We start from the raw sequence: 20,221 nt of genomic DNA on the forward strand, positions 1-20,221 counted from the left end.
TGGACATAATAAAAGGTACATTATATATTTTAATCAAATATGTCAATCTACCTAAATTTGTTGTTTAATGATCTTTGATCAAAGGCATTTTATATTATCATGTAGCATAAAAAAGATGTGATATGGTGTTAGTTAGACATACCTCCAACACTCTTTATTATACACTGTTTTTAAGTAAGTATAATCATGGTGACAGATGTCTTAAAGAAAATTTTATTCACTTGATTATGCAAATGATATATTCAACATTCAACTTAACTTCAAAGGATTTAAAAATCTCAACATATGCCCTTCATTTTAAAACAATATTAGATTTTAGTCCCCATTCATGAATATTCTTTGCAATACTGCAGAACCTTTTCCTAAATAATTGTAGTAAGTTTTAAGTTTATATGTATTTACACAAACTTTTATAAATACATGTTTCAATATATTTTTTAATGCATTGAAGACTCATATATAGTAAGAATTAAATGATTACAAATCAGAAGTCTCCTCTTATTTTCGGTGATTAAAATCAATCAACATACCATCATATATCTTTTAACTCTTCTGGTTAGATTTTTTTTTAATTTAAATAGAATTCATATGTAAATGTACTTGTTACATTTTACTCTTTGTAAAGGTCTTGGGATAATTTATTATAATGTAAGTTCATAGTTTGAGAATTTAGACATCTTTCTGGAATATGTTACTTTTCTTTCAACTCTGTGTTTCATGTTATTCCTCATGCCTATGGAACAAGAACAGTAGATGAGTTATGTATTTTCTAAACTGACAGATTATTATTTAACGGACAATAACTTCTCAAATGTCATGTGATATTTGCTATTGTGATGTACACTTTGTTCAGAGAAATCCTGTTGGTTTTATGATGAGCTAGAGCAACAGAGAACAAGGTTAAACAAGCCTAATGTGACTGACACCTACCAGTCTGCAATCATGACTTGGTATGTCCCAATCATCTCTTCAAAAAGAACAAAACAAGCACTTATTGGAAAATTATTAATACTCATCTCTCATGGTCACATACCCATTTCAAAGACTTTTGAGAGAAAGACCTCTCTATTCCTGAAAAAAATTGAGAGAACTTGACAATTTTAATTTTAATTTGGTGTATCTTATGACCTAATATAAGGAAAAGCACCAAGCAGCAATGTATTTGTTGATTAATAATTACATTATTTACTCCAATTTCATTTCTGGCAAAGAAGTGGTGTTTTTACTCATCTTCTTAAAAGCTCATTTTTTTTTTCAAGAGAAATTATGTACGATGTTCTAATTATTTTAAATTGGGTAAAACATCCCAAGAATAAAGATAATTAAGAAGCCCTTTTTGTCAATAGATGATCAAAATTTTGTCAGAAGAAATAAATTAGATAAATCTGCAAAGCTGGGCTAACTGACAGGGTTTTCTTCATTCATGATGCAGCTCCACAGTGTTTCTGCCCATTATAGTACTGTCTCATCCAGAGCACCTTTTGTGTATTCGACAGGAACTAACACAAAGAAAAAAAATAATATTTCAAATGTATTTAATGTAACTGATTGGAAACCAGTACTTAAAGTAAAGCTCTTAGCTATATTTGCACATTGATAAAACTCCAAAATAAAAGAATAACTGATTTTGACAGCTTCAGCTGTAGTTAACAAGCTTTTGGGAGATGAAGGTATCTTAAAACAAAACTGAAGTATACTTGAGAAGTTTTGAACTAAGAAAGGTGAAATTGAAAATAAATGTAAACAATGTTTTCTAGTGATAACCCAATCAATAAAATTGTGGAAGCAAGGCAAAGAAATAAAAATCATGTGAGTTACTGCCATTTGTATGTGAGAGCAGAAAACATGTCTTTGACAATTGCACTAGAGTACAAGCTTATACCAAGTGACAGAAAAGGGGCATGCTGACCTGTAGAAAGTCATTCAAGACAAATAGAATAGCATTAGAGACAAATACTTAGCTTTACCCAGGTTCTAACATGTAAACCAAGAGCTCTAATTATTAGAGTTTAGGTACTTGCAATCAATCTAATGTGCAAGATGACAGACATTGTCTAATCAAATAAATAATTGGGAAGTGATTTATGTCACAGTTCTATAACATTTCAGACAAAAAAAATTTTTTTCTTGTCTCCAATCTTTGATAAAACACATAAGAACTGGGGATGGGGAGGCAAGAAACTATACCGACAGCTTCCACATTACAATCAGATGGGAAAGAACATTTTTTCGAAGTTCTAGAGGCAACAGGCATTCAAAGACAGAAACATATGACAAATCACATGAGATTCATCAGAGATGGTTCCACAGTTAAGACATCTATCTGCCCATCAATAGGCATCTTATTTGCAGCTCTTCAAATCTCTAGAGAGTCAGGCATCTACTCCTGAAGCGTTGAAACTGAGATATTGAATACTGTTTTATAAAATTACTGAGTCTGTGAGAATTTTGTTGTGGCTAGAAAGGTAACTCTAATGAGCCTGTGTCGAGGAATGCCCTGAGTGGATGCAGCAGTTGTTAGTAAAGCGCTGTTTAGGCCACCAGCTGGGCAGGAGGACAGAAAGTGGAAGGAGGGGCTTCAGAGAGAGGTCGGAGGAGCTGGAAGCTTGACAGTTAATAGTTGGAGAGGGAAGCAAAGTAAGGAGGGACACACCAACCCACCCGTAAAACCTTCTAACGAAAAATTGTCTTGCCTACAAGAAGTACATCTAGCCAATGGACAGGATATTCTCCACAGTTGAGTGGAGAGTGGGGTATGACTTTCACACGTACTCTGGTGCCTCATATTTGACCACATCCCCTGAATGGGGAGACCTGGTGGCACTCAGAGGAAGGATAGCAGGCTACCAAGAGACTTGATACCCTATGAGCATCTAAAGGAGGAGGAAGTCCCCCTTAGTCACAGTCATAGGGATGGGGAGTAGGGTAAAATGGGAGGGAGGGAGGAAAGGGAGGATACAAGGGATGAGATAACCATGGAGATGTAATAAGAATAAATTAATAAAATTAAATTAAAAATTTAAAAAAAAGAAGTGCAGTGATGAAGATGGAACAGAGCTATCTTAGTCTTAATTCAATATATGTAAGCCTTACGTGAAAGGAATGTCAATGTGTTATGAGAGTTCCTTTCTGAGAAAGAAAGAAAACAGCAAATCTTTAAGACTGTCTAATTACAATGGGAGATAGAAGGGACAGCTGTGAGTAGGGGACTGGAGATTGGCATTTCTGTTGCCTCTGTTCCGGAGCACACTGGGCTCCAGTCACCTTCAATGCATGGGGTACTAGAGTGGAGATAGATAACCTCTAAAGCCTCCATAGGGAAGAGAGATGCTGACCCTGTTTCTGGTACAGGAGTGAAAGAGCTAGCGTTACACTAAGCACTGGAAGCCACCTTCTTCCTTCTCCTAGATTTCCCCACGTCCTTACTTATGTCCACACACATTCTCCCGGCACAGCTTCCCTGTGTTGCTCAAGAAAATCAAGAGTCGTGAGAGAAGCATGGGAGAATGGAAAAATAGAAGGTTCCAGAGGGTCCTAGAAACATACAAGAAGAACATTATGATGTGCGGACCTGGGTCCAGGGATCCTGCTCAAACTATGGCACCAACCAAGGACAATATAGGCAGTAAATTTCGAACCCCTACCCAAATCTAGCCAATGGACAGGATATTCTCTACCGTTGAGTGGAAAGTGGGGTCTGACTTTCATGCAAACTCTGGGGCCCTATATTTGACCGTGTCCCCTAGATGGGGAGGCCTGATGGCACTCAGAGGAAGCATAGCTGGTTACCAAGAAGAGATTTGACAGCCTATGAGCATATACAGGAGGAGGAGGTCCCCCTCAGTCACAGACATAGGGGAGGGGAGTAGGAGGAAAGCAGGAGAGAGGGAGGAATGGGAGGATACAAGGGATGGGCTAACAATTGTGATGTAATATAAATATTTTAAAAAAAGAAAAAAAAGACTGTCTAATTACAACAGATTTCTGGTTCAATAAAAATTCCATTCTTGTTCTGTTAACATACCTCTTTTATAACTAATTTCCAAAAGAAAACAAGTTAAAAGAAAACAAAATTTAAAAACTGACCTTATGATTGAGTTATATTAATGTACATAAACATGTTTTAAAATACATGACTATCAAGCTTAATAGATGAGCATGCTGCCCATAATTTGTCATTTGTTCTTGTATTTATTCATCTATATTCATCCAAATAAATTTTTAGTTAAAAAAAAAGAGATTAGATACTTAGATAATTAAGAAATCTATTCAATGGTCTTTACAAAACAAGTAAGGCTAAGAAGTACTTCTAAACAGGTTCATATTATCACATTACCTTAAAATAAAATCCTAAAGATTTGGAAATTTGAACACTCAAATCTTCAGATCTAAATGTAGTCATCACCTTGCACCAAGGAAACTGCTCTTTTCAACAGATGGAGATTATTAAGAAAATCAGTCCAGTTAAAGTGCAGAGTTGTCCTGCCTAGTACCAAACTACATCTGCAACACAGTTTCTCTAACTGAGGCTAAGAGCATTGTGCATGAGGGATTGAAAAGACTGCAAAATGCCATGGAAATATCTGAAGCAGTACCCATAAAGTTTTACCAACAAGACTGCCTAACTATGAACTGAACAGGGCAGCAAAAATAAACATTCAAAAGTGGACAAGAGAAAGCCCAGGAGCCCTCCCCTGCACTCAGAGAATGACAGGCAACTAAGAATTATGGAAAACAGAAGTAGATTTCCACCTTGAAGTGCATACCAGTTGTTTTTCCAGTAGTAAATCGCGGACTTGAAAAACATTGGTTAGGATTACTGATGTGAGTCTAGTGCTTCTCAATGGAGCCTGGGTTCTCTAATTTTGGAATGGGTATAGTTGGCAGTGAGAGTCAGGTGTCTGCTTGAGAAGAGTGAATGAAAAAGTGATGCTGGAACACTTGTCGCTTAGGCTGGGAGAGGTACAGATAGAGTTCTGCGGTGGGCTGTTGCATGTTATGCTCAGGTCACAGGATAAGTGTTTCTGGTAATAACTGTCTGGGGTCTGCTTGAAAGAGGTGGCATAAAAGGCTGTGATATGTCCCTGCCTGTGGGACAAACCCAACAGGGTTTCCTGGAAGAGGGAGTGGGGATTGAAAGTGGGGGACAGAAACACAAGAGAAATATTGAGTCAATTCTGGAGATGTTTTTTGATCAACATTTGACTTTATATAGAAAGGTTACCAGAAGTTTTATTGTACCCTCTCTTCTCCTAGCCCCAGCAAGAATACAATCCTCTGAATGGCTCCCTGTAAGAACTTCCTTAATCTTCTGGGTAATACCCTCCAAGAACTTCCCTATTTATCTGAGTAGTTCCCTGTAAAAACTTCCCTATTTCTTTCAAAGGTAAACAATCCAAAGATAGCCTGAACACAAGGTCAACAACTTGAAGGTCACAGCCTACAGCCTGAGCACAGGATTCCTAACATAGCTGAATTTAGCATGGCTCCACATATCTAGATAAAGATTGAATACAAATTAATTTTTATATTTTCTTCATCAAGAATTTTATAATCTAGGTTATAGTTAGGTATTATTAAGAATCTTACTTTGTCTCATAAAATTTGAAAACTTTGTTTTTTTCCTAACATAAATGACTAAATAATTGTATATCTGTACTTTAAAGGAACTAAACACACAACATAAAATTTAAACAGAAAAAAGTTCTAATGAATTCTCTCATGGCAGGTGAGATTTTTTTAAATGTAGAATCCCTTAAAAACAGAAATGTCATTTAATCACTCATGTATCTTGTTTAATAGCAGAAATGGAAAAGAAATTATACACTCAGTGGGAATCCAGAAACCAAAGTATTTATCACAATGGATTATAATGGACTGAAATTCTACTGACATCAGCCACCCAAAGAAGAATGTACCTATTTGTCACCTATCACTCCGATTGTATAAAGAGCTATGATTAGCCACTCTGAATGATCCCCACAAAGAGATGTGATGAAAAATACCAGGGCTCACAGGAAAGCTTGAAGCTGGCCTATGTGTTTAGCCTGAGATGGTCAGGCTTAAAGATGAACATAGAAAAAAATACTAAAAATACAATGTAGTGCTGCCTCCCCAGTGACTCTAAGGCAATTTCCAATATTTGAAATAAGTGTCTTCCTATCTGAGCCTATTCAGGACAAGTCATTTTGCTGCCATTCTAATTGGAACCCAGCAGGAACCCTCTCTCCTCAAGGGTGATTACAAAGCTTCCTACAGAGGAAAAAAAAAACCCTAATATTTCCATTTCATTTCTTTTGATTCTAATTTCAAATCCTGAAATATGTCATGGAAACACTCACAATAATATTTACAAAGGAGAGAAGATTTTATCTTTAGTGGTTGAAAATATAAAGGTTTTCATCAATAACAGAAATAAAAAAATGCTGTTGAAAATTATATTATACATGTAGTAAATAATATATTACACTCGGGTAATTATTTTTAACAATTCATTCTTTAAAGCTGATTACTTTTCAGTAAAATTATTTTGAGAATACAGGTAGAATGAGTATTTGATATTTACATAATGTGTTGTCAGAAAATCAAACGCTACAAATTTATACTTAATTATTCTATAACAGAGGAAGAATACTTAACAACATCTCACTGTAAAAGAAATAAGAATTTTCAATAAAAGAAATGATTTTTTTTTTTATTTCTGCACTGATGGACTACATGTATTTCAACAGCTGGTACTTATATATGATGTTCAACAATTTAGTTTCTCTGTCAATTTTACTTAATTCATTCCAGAAAAAAATAAAAAAATTAAAAATAATGTACCTACTATATATCGGGAAATTTTGTAGGACCTAATACTAAATTAAACATATGAGGAAAATAAACCTTCTACGGCCCTAACTAATTATTCTGAATAACTATTGGTAGTAAAGTCTATTGAAAGGCCAGAATGATAAAATATTAATTTTAGGACAGCCATAGTTATGTTTTTATTTAGTGTTCTGTTTTAAGGTATACAATTATGAAAAGCATATCATAGATTATGTCAATCCTCTAGAACCAGGAATCTTTGATTGAGTCATTAGTTAGCTCATAACTTCTTTCTCCAGTTCCATAATAATCACCTAATCACAAGTCATTTGTTCTGACATGCAATTCCTTCTATAATTCCTGATGGTGTACTAGAAATGGCACCACGCTCTTCTAAACTTACTTCCTTTAATCCGTAATACTCCCTAGTTCTTTATTGAAACACGTATTATGAGTTGCCATATAACAGATGTATTTATTTATATCTCTGTGTTTTACTGCAAAACATAAACCTACCAGGAAATAGTATTTAGCATTTCTCACTGTCCCTTCTGTATTTAAGGAAATAAAGAAGACCCTGAAGGGCCACAGCAGGCAAGGAAGCAAATCCCAAAACCTAAGTTCAGAGTTTAATTTCTTGACTTCTTTACATGTATTGGATATTCGTCCTTTGTCAGATGTAGATTTGTTTTCAAATAGATCATGTAGGTTGTTCTACTTAAGAGATATTTTTAACTAAAAATCTAATTAAGATCCATGGTATCCAACTACTGATTATTTTGGATCCACTTTTTAAAAAAAATTTTTTTATTAATTTATTCTTGTTACATCTCAATGGTTATCCCATCCCTTGTATCCTCCCATTCTTCCCTCCCTCCCAGTTTCCCCTTATTCCCCTCCCCTAAGACTGTTCCGGAGGGGGATTTCCTCCCCCTGTATATGCTCATAGGGTATCAAGTCTCTTCTTGATAACCTGCTATCCTTCCTCTGAGTGTCACCAGGTCTCCCCCTCCAGGAGACATGGTCAACTATGAGGCACCAGAGTTCGTGTGAAAGTCATACCCCACTCTCCACTCAACTGTGGAGAATGTTCTGACCATTGGCTAGATCAAGGTGGGAGTTTAAAGTTTACCACCTGTATTGTCCTATGGACACTTGGTTTTTGACAAAGAAGCCAAATCCTTTCAATGGAAAAAGGATAGCATCTTCAACAAATGGTGCTGGTCTAACTGGAGGTCTATGTGTAAAAAAATGAAACTGGACCCATATTTGTCACCTTGCACAAAACTCAAATCCAAGTGGATCAAAGACCTCAACATAAAACCAGAGACACTAAGTCAGTTAGAAGAAAAAGTGGGGAAGAACCTGGAACATATTGGCACAGGAGACAACTTCCTGAACAGAACACCAAAAGCCCAGGCCTTTACATCAACAATTAATAAATGGGACCTCATGAGGCTGAGAAGCTTCTGTAAGGCAGGAGACACTGTCAAGAGAACAAAGCGACAGCTTACAGACTGGGAAAAGATCTTCACCAACCCTACATCTGACAAAGTCTAATATCCAAAATATATAAAGAACTCAAGAAATTAAACACCATGAAACTAAGTAACCCAATTGAGAAATGGAGCTTGGAATTAAACAGAGTATTCTCAACAGAGGAATATCAAGTGGCTGAGAAACACTTAAAGAAATGCTCAACCTCCTTAGTCATCAGGGAAATGCAAATCAAAACAACTCTGAGATTCCATCTTACACCCCTCAGAATGGCTGGATCCACTTTTTATTTTCAGAAATTTCCAGTCTTTAACGCCTTTCCTTTATAGATAGCTCCATGTAACTGTTCAATTATCATCTCAAGAATGGAGTGTATAGTTTAATGTTTATCTTTTCATAGTTTAAGAATGGCTCTTTAATGACTAATTTACTGTCACACAAGGTTCATGTTTTATAGCCTGAATTATACGATTCTTAATGTATACCATCCCCTACAGCACTTGAAACACAGGGCTTCTCTAAATCATATCTTTTACTCTTTTTATACCTTTTTCCTCAATGAGCTCAACAGCAAATCTCACATTGCTATATAGTCTTTCAGCAACAGCTCCAAGATCAGCTTTCTAGAGAGTACTATCTCTGTTTAGCTTTTCTATAAGCTATATATCTGCTATCATATTAGATTTACTTCTTCTCCTCCTCCAATAAGTATCAACTTAAGTGTATAAATTCTATTTTCTTTTGTCACCCAATGCTTCTCAAATTAGTAATGCCTAGCAAAATTTCATTAAAGGAATACATGGAGAATATTATTCAGGTTTATTAAGAACTTTCAGACAACGGTGAGGGGAGAGTCACACATTTCAGCTTTATATTTTCTGTGCCTAGAGGGCATGAGAACTTAAAGCAGAAAATTTTCTCAACATCAAGAGCAAATATGTACCTTGGCCAGCTTCTATGTGATAGCCTGCTTTTGTTCCAGATCTCATTACACATGAACACCAAAAGTTGTCGGTATATAACTGCTACATGTGACACTTTGTAGTTGATCACCACACGGTGAATAAATCTTCCCTTGGTGATGTTAACACAGCGATGTCCTAGCAGTATACATATTTCATATAGAATGTCCAAGGCAAGAGGCTTCTTGTTTTATGATGCAAGATTACATAGAATATAATGTCTTGAAATTTGATATACTAATAGTCTATAAGTATCTAACAATTTGTCATATAATGATTTTTATTTGACCCTATTCAACATCGTACAGAAGTTTGCATATTTCTATAATAACATAATTTTTAGAAGTCTTTTTTTTTTGACTGGATGCTCTCATTTTTCTTAATCTTCTTATCTAAAATATCTCTTTAAAATTTTACATCAAAGAGTCATTTATCCAAAATTAATAAAGATTAAAATGTTTTCTTGACCTGAGGTTTCCTTGAAACAATTGTAAATTGACTGCCAGCAACACTGAACATGAATGTTGGTTAACTCTTTCTCTGTTCTGTTTCTTTTATCTCTGTATATTTGTATGTTTGTTTCTGTATTTGATTCATTTTACATTATAGTGATTAAAGATGTGAGAAATTATTTAAGACATTATATTATTTGCTGTGACTAAACATTATAACTGTACCTTTCACTACATGTAGCTACATAATTATATGTAATCACACATACACACACACACACACACACATATACATAAATATAAAATGCTAGGTCTGTATAATATTACCTGTATGTATGATTTCAGGGTTGATAATTTTGTATTGCTTAATCAATTGGCATGTTCTTCACAAGGTCCTTTTTAGTTAGTTTGTGTGTGTGTGTGTGTGTGTGTGTGTGTGTGTGTCTGTCTGTCTGTCTGTCTGTCTGTCTGTCTGTGTCTGCGTGTGTTTGTGTATGCATATATAAGAATAATAAATATCTTTTACTGAAATTGAAACTTAACAATTCAGGTAGACTGTCTAGTCACCCAGTCTCAGGGCCCTCCTGTGTCTGCTTTGTTAGCACTGACATTACAAATGTGTGTCAAGAGATTCTTTAATATGGATATAGGCAGTTTAACTCACTTCTTCAAGAAATATTCCAGAGACTGAATAGATGTCATTTATGTATTTAGGAATATATATGACCCAAATACATCATATACAATGCTTGTAAGAAAGAACATAATAGCAAACAATGCTATGAATTCATGGGAGTGATCGGAAGAAAGAAAGCAAAAGATATAATCTTAATTTCCAAAAAGGAAGTAGTTAAAATCCTCTATTCTCCAGAGAGTTTAGTTCTACAATCAAGCTTATTTGGTTAGGGGATAAGATCTTTTTAGATCAATATAAAAGATTTAAGTTAATAGAAATGAGATATGATAGATATTGAATTTCACTCAGAAATGTAGACCCAACAAGATAGAAAAGATATTTACTTCAAGTTTGAAAAATACAAATAGTCAAATCACTATGAATGTAACATTTATATAACACATGATTGGCTCATGGTTCTCTTTGCTATCTACAGTTTGTTTTATTTATTCATGTGTAATACAATAAATATGTATGTTAAAAATAAATAAATAAATAAATATTATTTTTAAAAAATTCTATCCTCATGTTTGTGTGACAAGCATTCTGTTAATTTAGCCATCTTCCCTGCCCTATTTGGCTTCTTTAACTGGATGATGACCATCAAATTTACATTGCTCAATCTGGTTTTCTTCCTCAGCATAACTACATGAGGTAAGTGCAGAGCCAGAGGATTCATATTTTCCTCAGGATTTAGAATTATCTTACAGGATTCAGAAAGTGAATATAGACTTCCCTTACTTTTAGCATGTTGCATTAATGTCAAATCTGGCTCCTTGGAAAGTCAGTTTTCTCTCTTCTTCTGTTCAGCTGAGCATTGAGTGATATATAATGTCTATTCCTTAGTCAATATTACTCACTGATTAGAATTAAACTCAGAAATAACAAACAGTGAATTGCACATCAATAAGTTTAAAATCTAGGTAACGTTGGCTTTTATACTCTCACCAGTGTATATGCTATAGATTTATTTAGAAAAATTGTTGACCAGCCCAGAATAGAAACGGAGTAAAATAAGCACTGCACATAGGTGTAAAATTCTTTCACTGAGGCTGAGCACTCCTTCACAATTACTGCTGAGGCTCTGGTAAAATCTTTATTGTCATCTATTCTATTTGCAAGGATTTAATTTACAGGGAGTCCTCCAGGTAATCTAGCAATTAATCAAAAGTCACAGTATGATCCATTAAATCAATGGTAGATGTTAAATCATATATGAGATGCTATATTTTATTAGAAATGAATTATGGATAATCACAGGTTATTTAGAATTGTATGCATCTCCTGAGGTCATATGTTTTTAACCATAAAACTGTTTATGATTAAAGTTTTTTTGGGCTAGTTTACCAGGAAGCATCCCCTTTTAAGTTACTCAGAAGAAGTTCACTTCTCTTAGAAGCTTGTTTGCAAACAAACAAAATAGGGTATAATAACGTGAAAATATATTAGTGTATATGTATATTTGCAATATACATTTGCACAGTTTAAATATGAGTATATTAAATATTGATGCAGTCACTCTGGTTTATTATGCTCCAATTTTGATAATACAAATATCACTTAATATAAAATAATACTTTCATTGGATATTTAGCATCATGTATGCATCAGTGCAAAAATACAATTGCACTGTTTACTGCCATGTTACAAACGTAATTAAGTTACATCTATCATCTTGAGCCAATGCAGTAAAAATTTCAGGTACAAGTAGGAAAAAATTGTTCTTAGAAAAGTACAATTAAGATTCAGGAAAATTAAAGCAAACTATTTTCCAAATCAGTCATAGGGGAGAGGAATAAGGGGAAAATGGGAGGGAGGGAGAAATGGGAGGATACAAGGGAGGGATAACCATTGACATGTAATATGAATAAATTAATAAAATAAAGTTTAAAAATTAAAAAAGAATGAAAAAAATCTAAATTCAAATGTTCATATGTATAAACATATTTGTATACATATATATATATATTTTGTCTATTTTAAACTTTTAAATTATAATCATATGCTATTAGTATTACCTCTATGTTTTAAAACATGGACAGGATATGCAAAGTTCAACTCTTTAATTTTATTGTTAAACAACAGAGTCATAAATAATAACTTTTGACACCAGTAATTGTGTAAGAAATATGCCTAATTATAGAGATCTGTTGAAAACAAAAATTTATTATTTAAAACTCAGTTAATTTGATTAATTAATATCAAAAACACTTTTATTAAAGAAAGCATTCATGGAAAGCAGCAAAAAGGAAATTGAATTTTAATTTAGTTTGCACTCATAAAAGTATTATCATATCATATAGTTCATGCAGAACTGAAAAATTATTATAAGCATCTGTCTTTTGAATCTAAGCAATCAACTTGACAAGGAACAATATAGTAAGTAGCAAATCAAAAGTGAAAATCTTGGCTTCAAATGTGGGCAAACCAGCCACAGGACAAAACATCTTCATTTCTGCCACAGACAGAATTCTGCCTAAAAATGGGCAAGCTTAGACGCAGACAGAGTTGATGGCTGAACTCTGCAAATCTAGGGTAAGCAAGTCCTCCTTCGTTCCTGCTTTGAGAATACGTCTGGCAGAGATATTGGGGTAGAAGGCCAAAGATGATGGTGCAACGTTATAAAGAGTGTTGGGTGGCTGTTCAGGCAGTAAACTGTCTCACTCATTTTTTTCATTTCGGAAGCTGCTAACTTACGCTACTGGTTCACTCAGGCATTTAAGATTTATTCCTTCTCAAGTCTCTGAGGAGGCTGAAGATCAGATAGATTAGTTTTACAATCAAGTTTAGTTGGTTATGGCATAAGATCTTTTTAGAGCAAGATAAAGGATTTCAGTTAATAGAGATGAGTTTTGATAGATATTGAACTTCATTCAGAAATTTAGGCCCAACAAAATAGGAAATATGTTTACTTAAAGTTTGACAAATACAAATAGCTATGAATGTAACATTTATATAACTCATGATTGTATCATGGTTCTTCCTGCTGTATGTAGTTTACTTTATTCATGTGTAATAAAATAAATCCTAATAGTCTATAACAATCAGAAAACGAAATAATATCACAATTTATTTTGTTATGACAGTTATGCATATACCATATTAAAACTTAAAAACATAATGCAATGCAATCTTTCTTTTTATTAAACACGTTTAGATTTATTTAAAGAATAGACCTAAGTCTTAAGAGTTTCATGGAATACTTAAAACTCTGAAACAAAATATGTGTTTCTTTAAGACACTTTATCAAAGGGTTAGTAATGATGTACACAAAAATTACAGGTGTAGAAATTATCCTTTAGGACAGCTTACATTATGAACCTAACTTTTCATTTTTTAATGGAGCTATCAAATTCTTTCTGATATCACCCAAGCAGATGCTGCTCCACAGGGAAAGAAAATGCAGTAGATGAGCAACTTATTTACAGAGTATGTATGACTTAACTTTATTTAAATTGGAATTTACATATAAGATAGGCAAATATTTCATTAATTTGAAAAATATATAAATTTGTACAAACATAAAATAAATGAACCACTCCCAAGTTCTTCAAAAATGTAAACTATAATTAACATACATATGTTAAAGTACATATGCTTGTGTATCTCAGTCTTTTAATAAAATATTATTCCTTTCCAAAACACTAAGGAATATGACATTGTATCATGTCCTATTGTGTCATAACATTATTATATCACAGAGCATATCTATGAAAGTAAGAAATTGAACATATTGTAATAAGCATACAACTAATAAATTAGTTTCTAGGTGTCTTTATTTAATATTATGAATTAATACATATAAAATAAAATTGTATTTTCTAAAAGATAATTCTATTTAATAAAAGAAAGAAATATTAAGATATTTTGATAATATGGTGGTTACAATCATTATAGCTCTTAAAATATAAAGCACAAAGAAACTAAATCTTAGACCAAAATTACTTCTATTCAAATTGTTGAAGAAGTCTTAGCCTAACTTCATGGATCAAGAATGATATTGGATATAGGTATAAAAATTACATATAAAAGAAGAAAGAAGACAAATAGAAAAGTAGAACAAAATAGGAACACTCACTATTCTAACTTTGTTGGTGGATGCTACATACTACTATATGGGTAAAAAACACTTATAAGAGAGTATATGCCATGGGTATCATTCTGGGTCTGCGTCAGCTCATACAGGATGATCTTTTCTACCCATACATTTGTCTTCAAATTTCAAGATGTCCTTGTTTTTAATAGCTGAATAGTATTTCATTGTGTAAATGAGCCATAGTTTCTGTATCCATTCTTCAGCTGAGGGACCCCTAGGTTGTTTCCAGATTACCACACTCAGAATGATATTTTCTAGTTCCTTCCATTCGTCTTCAAATTGCATAATGTGTTCGTTTCTAATAGCTGAATATTATTCCAATGTGTGAATGTACCACTTTTTTTTTTATCTGTACTTTGGTTTAGGGACATCTAAATCATTCCCAGTTTCTTGCTATTTCGAATGAAGTGGCTATGAACAGATTTGAGCAAGTATCCTTGTGATATGGTGGAGCAACTTTTGGGTATAAGCCAGGAGTGATAAAGCTATGTATTGAGTGGGAGCCTAAAGAATAGGAAAAGACCTTCATCTACCCTACATCTGAGAGAAAGCCAATCTCCAAAATAAATAAAGAACTCAAAAAATTAAACACCAAATAACCCAAACAATCCAAATAAAATGGAGTTCTGAGCTTAACAGAGAATTCTTGATAGAGAAATATCTAATGGCTGAGAAGCACCTAAAGAAAATATTGTTTTTAAATTATCTGTATTATTAGTATTATCAGTATGCCAGGCTAGCAATCTATTAAGACACAGACATTTGTTGTGTTTTAAAATAACCTGGGGCAGGTCAGACATTAATTTTCTAACCTACTCTCATATATGATACTTGCCCCAAATCCACGCCATCTATTTCTAATAACTTTTATCAAGTTACCTCCCATCCATAATCCCAAATGCTCGCTAATGTTCTGCATCTGGGCCAGATTCTGTATCTACACCATCCATGTGCTTCTCCTCCATCTAACCAGTGGCAGCCTTCCTCTCTTCCCCTCAGGGTCTCTCTTTCCTTCTTCTCATGACAGTCTATCTTCTTTTTCCTAGGATATATTCTCTCTCTCTCTCTCTCTCTCTCTCTCTCTCTCTCTCTCTCTCTCTCTCTCTCTCTCTCTGTCTGTCTAACATTAGCCACACCTCTATCTCCTCTGCCTTGCCCAGGTGGGATGGCTTTTTATTAATCAAAAGGTGGATCACAGAAACAGCAAGCAGTAATTAGCATCAAAATACATTAGACCATCCCGCAACAAGAAATGTTCAGTGCCTTAGTCACCAGGGTAGTGCAAATCAAAACGATTCTGAGATTTTATCTTACACCTGTCAGAATGGCTAGGATCAAAATGACACAAGTCAACAGATTGGAAGTGTCAGCCCCTGTAATAACAAGCTGTATTATTTTTTCTGACTCCCTAACACATGCCTGGTAAATATAAGCAAATCCTAATTCCACATAATAGGATATGAGTCTCTGGTTTGTGCTTCTGTAACCTTCAGGATAGGGAACTCCTGCTTGACAGAAATCCTATGTCAGGAAAAGAGTTTTCTGGGGTTGAGAAGTCATATCTTGCAATCATATCGAAGTGTCGTAGAACAGTGGTCCCTGAAGATATCCCTAGATATATTTTGCTGTGAAATCTTATCTTTTGTAAGCCCAGACCTTGAGAGTTTTAGTTTTCAGCCGCTGTCTGCTAACTTAGGCCTAGGATGTTTCAGTCTCTGAGATTCACTGCTAAATAAGATCACCTCTTCTAGCTTTCTGAACTCTTGATGGCTGGTTCAACTCAGTTGTTCTGGCTAAAACTCCTCTCCAAACGTAATGATTAAATTGGCTTCTCTAAGCTTCTCCCTGCTCTGTTCTGCCTCTGAACACCATGACTGAACACTTTCAATAGAACCCAACAAACTACTGACTGCAAGAACTGAACTTTACTTTACTATCTCCAGAAACTTCTCTCTTTCTCTCTCTCTCTCTCTCTCTCTCTCTCTCTCTCTCTCTCTCTCTCTCTCTTTCTGTGTTGCTCTTAAATAGCTTCTTTTAGCTGTCTGTACTCATAAAGTTGGGCATATCCTATTTCTGACTCATTTTCTGAAATCGTTCTCTGATCTGCCATTTTGTCTGCTTCACCATTAGACATCATTTTGGGGGTATTAAAGGTGTGTTCTAAAGGCTGCTCTGTATTTCAGCCAAGGGGATTAAAGGCATGTCCTGTCTATATTCCAGCTATAGGAATTAAAATGTGCATCGCAGCCAGATCAAACATGCATATGTCTTTGAATGTGATCTCTTGCCAAAGTTGCCACATTGCCAGATCAAAATTCCTCTACACATATCTGTGTGTAAAATTAAGAATATTTTAGCGCTAACAGAAAAAAATTAATGATAATAATATTAATAATAACAACCTGTGAACAGAATATAGGTTTAAAGTTTTAAACATCTTAGAGTCATGTTTTTTAGTCTGTAATTTCATGCTACACATAATACTTTCATGGAAAAGACTTTCAAATTCCATTTCTCTATGCTTTCCTTACATCCAGGCAATATTTCAGCAAATGATTGGATAAAATAGGACAATTACAGAGTGGGTGACATCTAGTCTCTTTTCTCTGGGACTATAAAATTCACTTTATATACTCATATGCAATGCAAGTCTAAAATATAAATTGAAAAAAGAAACTAATATGAAAAGTGATGAATTATTTACAGATCGTAACAGAATACCAATTGATAAATAAATAAGGACAGAAACTACTACAAGCAAGGAAAGCAAAAGGCTCTGAGAAATTTGGTGAACTGTGAACTTTAAAACAATATTAGGTGTATTAATATATTTTGTCTTCAAATTTTATTCTAGAAGCTAATTTGTAAAACTAAGAAAGACTTAGTATTCTCTAACAGACATTTCAGAATTTTATTTAAAAAGTATAACTATATATTGGCTTTTGACAAATTATTTACATTTATCAGAAAGATGGATTAAATAATTCATCCCTTGCAAATAAAATCCTGAATTATCAAACATATGGACATTTTCAGCATTAAAAACAATAGAAAAATAATCAGTTTACCTGCATGAGGCTTACAAGCCAAACCTATAGAAGTTCAGTGTTCCTGTTATAGATTTACTGTTCAGGACAGACAGGATGGTGGTGTACAAAGCATGATCAGGAAGATGGAAATGAAGGTAGAGAGAAACACTCTTTCCAGAACGAATTGTACAGCACTTTTGGTCTACAGAAACTAAATAGAGGTATCTGATTTCAGCTTAATTAAAGACTCCTAAGGTGGATCTAAGCCAGGAGATTAGATTCACATGTGTATGACTTCAAAGAATAGAAAAGGAACTACACACACACACACACACACACACACACACACACACACACACACACACACACCACTACCACACAAAGAAAACACTTACTATGGAAGTGCCCCATATATATATATATATATGTGTGTGTGTGTGTGTGTGTGTGTGTGTGTGTGTGTGTGTGTGTGTGTGTACTAATTGGAATGAACCTCTACTTCTTTTTAAAAATTTATTTATTAATTTATTCATATTACATCTCAATTGTCATACCATCCTTTCTATCCTCCCATTCCTCCCTCCTTCGCAATTTCACCCTATTCCCCTCCCCTATGACTGAGACTGAGGGGGACCTCCTTCCCCTACGTATGATCATAGGGTATAAAGTATCTTCTTGGTAGCCTGCTATCCTTCCCCTGAGTGCCACTGGACCTCCCCATCAAAGGGGCGTGGTCAAATATGTGGCACCAGAGTTCATGTGTAAGTCAGTCCCCACTCTTCACTCATCTGTAGAGAATGACCTGTCCCTTGGCTAGATTTGGGTAAATGTTCAATGTTTACTGCACGTATTGTCTTTGGCTGGTGCCATAGTTTGTGCAGAACCCCTGAACCCAGATCTGCCCATCATAATGTTCTACTTGTAGGTTTCTAGGACCCTCTGGATCTTTCTATTTCCTCATTCTCCCATACTTCTCTCACCTAGAGTCCCAAAAGGATGTCCTCACATCTATCCCATGTTCCTGGTAGGTGAAGACTTTCATGGGACATGTCCCTTGGGCTAGTCTAGTTATAAGTGAGTATATACCATTTGAGTCTTTCTGCTTCTAGAACCTCTGCCTGTTTTTTTTTTTTAATTTTATTCATTTATTCATATTACATCTCAATGGTCATCCCTTCCCTTGTATCTTCCCATTCCTCCCTCCCTCCCATTTTCCCCTTACTTCCCTCCCCTATGACTGTGACTGAGGGGGACTCCCTCCCCCTGTATATGCTCATAGGGTATCAAGTCTCTTCTTGGTAGCCTGCTATCCTTCCTCTGAGTGCCACCAGGGCTCCCTATCCAGGGGACATGGTCAAATACGGGGCACCAGGCTTCATGTGAAAGTCAGACCCCCACTCTCAACTCAATTGTGGAGAATGTCCTATCCATTGGGTAGATCTGGGTAGGGGTTTGAAGTTTACTGCATGTGTTATCCTTGGCTGGTGCCATAGTTTAAGCAGGACCCCTTGTGCCCAGATCTGCCCATCATAATGTTCTTCTTGTAGGTTTCTAGGACCCTCTGGATCCTTCTATTTCCCATTCTCCCATGATTTTCTCACCTAGAGTCCCAGTAGGATGTCCTACCCTCTGTCCCACTTTCCTGGTAAGTGAAGACTTTCATGGGACCTGCCCCTTGAGCTAGTGTCCAGATAGAAGTGAGTATATACTATTTGACTCTTTCTGATTCTGGGTTAACTCACTCATTATGATCATTTCTAATTCAATTCATTTGTCCACAAATTTTGGGATTTTCTTGTTTTTAATAGCTGAGTAGTATTCCATAGTGTAAATGTAAAAGAGTTTTTTTATCCATTCTTCTACTGAGGGACACTTAGGCTGTTTCCATATTCTGGCTATTATGAATAAGGCTGCTATGAACATGATTGAGCAAATTTTCTTATGTGTTGGAGCTGCCTCTTAAACTGTGCTTTTTGCTTCTGAATCACTTTCCAAAAAATTTTGTCTAATATCATTTATTCTCAAAGTATTCTGACAAAGCCAGGGTATGTTATGGAAAATATAAAATAGAGTATTTGTTATGTGAACTGCTAAATTTTCCCTTAAATCTGCATTAATGGGCCCACTAGTGCAAAATGTTTCTTACCTTTGTTTAAACACTGTTTCTCCCTGTTAGTTTCATACATTTCTTAATCTGATTTACTCATTTTTAACCTTGTTCTACTTTTTCTAATATTGTCTCTGTGTTTTTTTATGTTCTTTTCCCTTTACACTTTTTACATACAGCATTTGTTTGTTCATTAAGAAGTTCTCCTATTTATAACTTTTAAATATTTTCATTAATTTCTTCTATTCATAATATTATGTCTCTTTAGTTTGCTTTTTAAATGATTTTTATACAAAAAATGAATTATATATTTTTATTTTTTAACATTTTATTAATTTATTCATATTACATATCAATTGTTATCCCATCCCTTGTATCCTCCTATTCCTCCCTCCCTCCCGCGTTCTCCATACTCTCCTCTCTTATGTCTGTGACTGAGGGGGATCTCCTCCATATTATATATTCGTGGTAAAACTGGATAGTTTGTGATATTTTTTTCTTTTTTATATATGTATTGTTGAGAGCTGTATACATGTATACAATAGAATATCATATTCACACACTACTTCTTTCTCCAGATATCCATGGT

This window comes from Acomys russatus, chromosome 18 (genome assembly GCF_903995435.1).
Source record: "Acomys russatus chromosome 18, mAcoRus1.1, whole genome shotgun sequence".
Taxonomy (NCBI): Eukaryota; Metazoa; Chordata; class Mammalia; order Rodentia; family Muridae; genus Acomys; species Acomys russatus.